The following is a 6574-nucleotide window of genomic DNA, read 5'->3' as shown; positions in this document are numbered from 1 at the left end:
AGCCCACCTGAGGCTGGTCAACTCCCACACTTGGCCCACACAGCCTTCTGGGCTGGTGGCCCCACCTGGTGGACCCGGGGGACCCTCCCGGTGGTCCCTGTACGTTACCGATAGCACCCGGAACTTTTCCGGTGACCAAAATGGGACTTCCCATATATAAATATTTACCTATGGACCATTCTGGAACTCCTCGTGACGTCCGGGATCTCATCCGGGACTCCGAACAACATTCCGTAACCGCGTACATACTTTCCCTATAACCCTAGCGTCATCGAACCTTAAGTGTGTAGACCCTATGGGCTCAGGAGTCATGCAGACATGGCCGAGACAACTCTCCGGTCAATAACCAACAGCGGGATCTGGATACCCATGTTGGCTCCCACATGCTCCACGATGACCTCATCGGATGAACCACGATGTCAAGGATTCAATTAATCCCGTATACAATTCCCTTTGTCTATCAGTACGATACTTGCCCGAGATTCGATCGTCGGTATCCTGATACCTCGTTCAATCTCGTTAACGGCAAGTCTCTTTACTCGTTCCGTAACACATCATCCCGTGATCAACTCCTTGGTCACATTGTGCACATTATGATGATGTCCTACCGAGTGGGCCCAGAGATACCTCTCCGTTACACGGAGTGACAAATCCCAGTCTCGATTCGTGCCAACCCAACAGACACTTTCAGAGATACCCGCGGTGCACCTTTATAGCCATCCAGTTACGTTGTGACGTTTGGTACACCCAAAGCATTCCTACGGTATCCGGGAGTTGCACAATCTCATGGTCTAAGGAAATGACACTTGACATTAGAAAAGCTTTAGCATACGAACTACACGATCTTGTGCTAGGCTTAGGATTGGGTCTTGTCCATCACATCATTCTCCTAATGATGTGATCCCGTCATCAACGACATCCAATGTCCATGGTCAGGAAACCGTAACCATCTATTGATCAACGAGCTAGTCAACTAGAGGCTTACTAGGGACATGGTGTTGTCTATGTATCCACACATGTATCTGAGTTTCCTATCGATACAATTCTAGCATGGATAATAAACGATTATCATGAACAAGGAAATATAATAATAACTAATTTATTATGCCTCTAGGGCATATTCCCAACAGAACTCTGTGCATAGAAGTCATCAACAGTAGAGTCACCCTGCTGAAGAGCATGCTCCTAACGGACCACAGAAAGGTATAAGGCATCACCAGAGGGCTCATAGCGCTGATGAAGACGGGTCCACATCTCAAAGACAGTAGGAAGACCCAGAAACTCAGAAGCAAACTGAGGCAGAACACTAGCAGCGAGAACAGCTGCAGCACGAGCATCATCATCAAGCCATTGGGTGTAAACAGACAGAGCACCATGATATGTCTGAAGAGCCTCCTCATAAGCCAAAACCCTCTCATCATAAGCACGATCAGCAGCCTCATCAGCAAGCTTAGCCGCATCCTTGGCGGCCTGATTAGCATCTGTAGGAAGAACCAATGGAGTCGGCGGAGTAGGGGCAACCAGAGGAACCGGACGTGGTGGACAGCAGACCTCGTCAGAAAGAACACCCCAGAGATGGATGCCACACATGTGAATGCGCATGAAGCCAGTAAACTCGGTGTAGTTAGTACCATCAAAGATCACCGGACAGCGAGGGACAGCATAGCCCGATGCAGTAGACATTTTTTTTGATCAAGGGGCAGCTGGCAGTCGGCGGCTGAAGAAACGCAGGGACCAGGGCCGGCGGGAGCAGGAGATCAGGCCGGCTGGCTGGGAGCTGCAAGCGGGACGAGCGGGCAGGCCGGCTGGGAGCTGCAACCGGGACGAGCGGGCTGGCTGCCAAGCGGGACGAGCGGGCCGGCTGGGGATCGATCCGATCGAAGACTCCAGGAGATCGAGGCTTCGATCGGGAGCGAGACGAGCCGGACTAGATCGATCCGATACGGGAGACTCTGGGAGATCGAGGGAGAGCTTCGATCGGGAGCCAGACGAGCGGAAACAGGGGATCGAGGCCGGCGGCTTTGATCGACGGATCAATAGCACGAGTTGCAGCGTGCAAAAAATTGACCTAGCTCTAATACCATGTTAGGAATATGCAACTTGTATTCTCATGAGGCCATAGGCCGATATATGTACATGTACATGTGTGGAACATATGCAGGAAACTCTTTATACAACGGGATAAATACAAAGGGGTACATGACTTATATTATAAGTCTAACAGAATGCTTGGATTCTGTGCGGCCAACTGCTTCATTAATCTGGAATTACCAGAGGTGGCTGCGGAGAGCAGCCGCTTGTCCATATACTCCTGTCCTCCTCCCGGTGAGCTAGTCCATATACGTCTATCCATGGAGTTCACTGCAGAGAAAAAAAAGCCGGTGGTTACATTTTATAGTGATTTGTTTTTTGCCTTTTGTCGAAGATATGATGGTCATATTGGCAGAAACAGTCCAGCTGGATGCGATTCACAGATGGAACAACACCCTGCAGGTATATACTGGATAAACTGAAACACTGAAGTTTAGTGATATATTACGTTTTTACGTCTCTAAAACTTGAGTTGTAAGAGTTAATCTTTCATTGCATATTCTAGTATCATGTTCCAGAGCTATCACTAGACCAAACAAGTGCGTAGAAGCAACTCACACAAGATTGATGTAGAGGAAATGAGTACTACCGATCCTGAAGATAATAACACTGAACTAGACTAGGCCACCATTGTAGTATGAGGTGCAAGAAAATACCGTAAAAATCGGACTAACAATGGAATAAACAAGCCAACTGTAGAGCAAGCAAGAAAATATGGCCCGAATAGTACGTACCTCGCACAATAGCTGAGATCGAGTACGTAGTAGTCTCACAAATGAAGAGCACAGCTAGCACACTAGTGTCCAAGAAGATGTGATGGCAACAACTTAAAACGTTGGATGCCAGGGCACCAGTTGAGTCGTTCAGCTAATTTGGGTGTATAATCTTTTAGGATTAGGCATGTGATGGAGAACCTTTGATAAAAGTTTTTGAAACGGGGGACCAGCTTTTACAAAGCAGGATTATCCATACCCTTATAACAGTAAAAAATATATATCATCCATAACCTTTCAGGACTAGGCATGTGATGGAGCTAACCTTTAGGATTGATTAACTAGCACACAAGATGCATGCCTGCCTAAAATAGATTACTGTTTCATACTGTCAGACTTTAGTATGTACTATGTGCTTGCCAGGCATGTTCGCAATATCAGTTCTCTGATGAATTATTTTAGGTCAGTCCTCTTGCACAACTGATTCCCGGAGGATGGGGCTTTGATATATTAATTTACAACAGCTTGTCCATCGTATATCTGACTTGACATGTTACTACTTAGTAGTCGGAGTACTTCTTAGTTCTTACTGGAAGATACTGGAGTTGGAATGATGGATCGGATCAAACACAATATGATGAATGAATCTTCTGTACCGGAAGATGATATTTTTGGTCTGTAATATTAAACTTTAGCTTCCAGAAACTTCAGTTCAGATAAACTTGTTCCGAAAGATCTGCCCTAGTAGAAGTGCTTACTATCAGGTATATAGCTGTCCAACAGATCATGTTTTCGTTACTTTACCCCTTGTTTTTTTTGAACCTGGAAAACTTCATTCCATTCCTAGACCCGCGCAGCGAAATCGCTGGCGATCATATCAGACACAAATTCTGGGGCCTGATCAATTAATCCACGAGAGATCAGCAGCTCCCGCCCTGAAGCTATAATTAAGCTGCTAGTTCGTGGGCAACCTTATTACAAATACGAGTACAAAAACTGAACTTAAATGACTGAAAGTTTGCATGGCACAGACTACGCGTCTCCCGAAGAAGAACCCTAATCATTGCCCGCTCATACTCATCAGAGTTAAGCGCATTCGCTAGCACCTGGCAGTCAGACTCCAGCTGCACCCCATGGACGCCCAGCTCAGCACTTGCTTCTGCTGCCTTGACACACGTCAATGCCTCTGCATATGATCATTGAATCTATGAATATTTGTACTGAAGCTCATTGGTCCTTGTGCCGACATTTTCCTAGGAGATTATCATTTTATCTCTGAATATTTGTACTGAAGCTCATGTGTAGGATGAAGTTTAGATGGCCTTGTATCTCTGAATATCTGTACTTAAGCTCATTGGTACTTGTGCTGACATTTTGCTAGGAGATTATCATTTCATCTCTGAATATTTGTACTGAAGCTCATGGGCACTCGCGCCAATATTTTGCGAGGAGTTTATCGTTTTATCTCTGAATATTTGAATTGAAGCTCACTTATTGGATGCATTTTAATGGCCTTGTATTTCTGAATAGATGTGCAGGAATATCGTTTCTCATGGCAAACTGTTCCATTTTAGAATTAGATAGGGTAATAAGCCACAAGAGGTTAATTGGTTAATGCCGATTCCTGTTGATTGTAGCAGATGGCTTAGTCAACTCAGAATTTAGCACGACTGAAGATGTTAACCACCAGTACATACATGGCATGTCACTGAATTCTAGCTATCTGAATGTTATCTCATAAATTTCAGTTGTCTCTGAATACCACCTGCACATGCTTGGCATCACTGGATGTACAAATATACAGAGATAACATCAACACATGAATTTCGGTACACCAGTACTCTGAATCAGTGAAGAAATAAGGTCGATGTAAAAGAAGTAATATCCTTTTGTGTTATCCATGTCACTGAAATGGCAGAAAAGATTTCTTGTACATCCACATTCATTTAAGTATTTCTGTAGATCCACACTGATTCACATGCAGCAAAAGAACTAGGATTCATCTATACATCCACATTCATTCAGTACAGCAAAATATCAGCAATTTCTCGGTCAGACATCAGCAAAACACATCACGTGGAGCATTTTTGAAGGGCAAGCAAGCCGCTGGGTCGCTGTCGCATGGATGCAGCGCTGCGGTCGCTTGGTCTCCCTCGCGTGTGGGCCATCAAGCGTGGCCGTCGGGTCGCGTTGTGTGGAGCGAGCGCTGCGCCGCTAGCACATGTGGTCAGTACTGGGTCGCGGTCGCGTCGGGGTGCTGCCGCAGCCTCGAGTCGCCGTCGCTAGGGGAGCGGCGCCGCAATCAGTCGTCGTTGAATCGCCATGGCCTCCAGGTCGCTCTCGCTGCTGGAGAAAAAGTAGGAAGGGGATAGTTCCCAAATGTTTCGCTTCAGCTAGTTATTGGGGGATTTTCGGGAAAACTGTGCTTAAGTGACTGGTGGGAATCCCACCTCTGGTCTGTACCATACATTCGCGATCCGAATGCCTACGAGGATAGTTTTCAAATTTTCATTGAATTGGCGTTTTCACCAAATACTTCGCCACCGTTGAGATGACCCTCCAAAAGAAGAGATTCAGGTGCCAATTTGTATAACGAATTAACGATAAAGGTGGTACGTACAATGTTATAAGACCTTATGTAAAGTGCCAACTCCACAGATTTCTTTTTCCATGCCTTTCGAAGCGATCCAGTACAAGATTCCTGAGTTCTATCGTTTTGGAAAAGATCTCAGAAGCCCCACAAATAACGTTCAGGTACATTATACTACCATGTTGGTAAGAGTACATAGATTTTGACCTGGTATTTGGATTCAGTTGTCTAAACTTCTTGCTTTCTACCAAAAATTTTCAGACCATCATGCTCACAAGAAAAGAGCTACTCATTGAATCTTTTATCCATCTATAAGACTACTGTCTGCCTACAAAAATGACATAAAACCTTGTTATATGCCTTACATTCTTCTTTTCTTCTACGTTCTAGATATAAAGTAGTATATGATATCTCTTATAGACAGTTTAATGCGCAATATCACAGTCTAGAGTAGCTGCGAATCTGGAGGGAAAATCCACAAGCCACCATATGACCCACCTTGTGTGAAGTATCCTACCGAGATGATCCTCTTCACGTCATCATCATCATCGGTGATTGCGTTCTTCGAGTCGTCTTCCTTGTAGCATGTCATGCTGCTGCTGTTGTTCGAGATTCTCAAGAATACCTTGTCACTAGGGATGACGGTGTTTCTACCTAACCAACAATGATGCGAGTAATAGATACGGTTTCTCTCCACGCGGCCGCACATTTTCTCTGGCACATGCACCGCCTTAGAAAACGACTTCCCCAAAAAACAATGCATGGTCATCCAAGCTTGTGACCTCGAGCCACTTGTCCTTGTAATGTGTCTTGCGTTTACCCATGTGGATGTGGATGTCTACAAGCTTGAACACCTTGAAGAAAGGCGGGACGTTTGGCAACCATCGGGCCTTCAGCGCCATTGCAAGCTTGCCCTCTAGATTAAAGATGTAACTAGTACTGTCCCAGTAGTCGTCTTCCGTGCCGATGGTGCGGTCGATCCCTTGCATGACGAGCCGGTGTTCCGCGGTGACCATTGGGGCACCATCCTTCTCATGGACACCAATGTCAAACTTTACCAGTTTCCTCTTTTTATATAGGCCATAGAGCTCACCATTGCAAAATGTGATGTCGACAATCTCTCTGATGTTGCTATGGCATCCTTGTACCGTCCACCCACTGTTCGGACAACCAACGCTGT

The 6574-nt window shown here is 45.6% G+C and overlaps 1 pseudogene; it reads right to left on the bottom strand.

Annotated features, from left to right (window-relative positions):
• LOC119273693 overlaps positions 1 to 2314 on the bottom strand; it is a 25085-nt pseudogene extending 22771 nt beyond the window's left edge.
• Positions 2315 to 6574: the final 4260 nt, after the last annotated feature.

The sequence above is a fragment of the Triticum dicoccoides genome, chromosome 3A (assembly GCF_002162155.2).
Source record: "Triticum dicoccoides isolate Atlit2015 ecotype Zavitan chromosome 3A, WEW_v2.0, whole genome shotgun sequence".
Taxonomy (NCBI): domain Eukaryota; kingdom Viridiplantae; phylum Streptophyta; class Magnoliopsida; order Poales; family Poaceae; genus Triticum; species Triticum dicoccoides.
The sequence above is the reverse complement of the archived record's forward strand: the minus strand, read 5'-3'. Positions and strand labels throughout refer to the sequence as shown.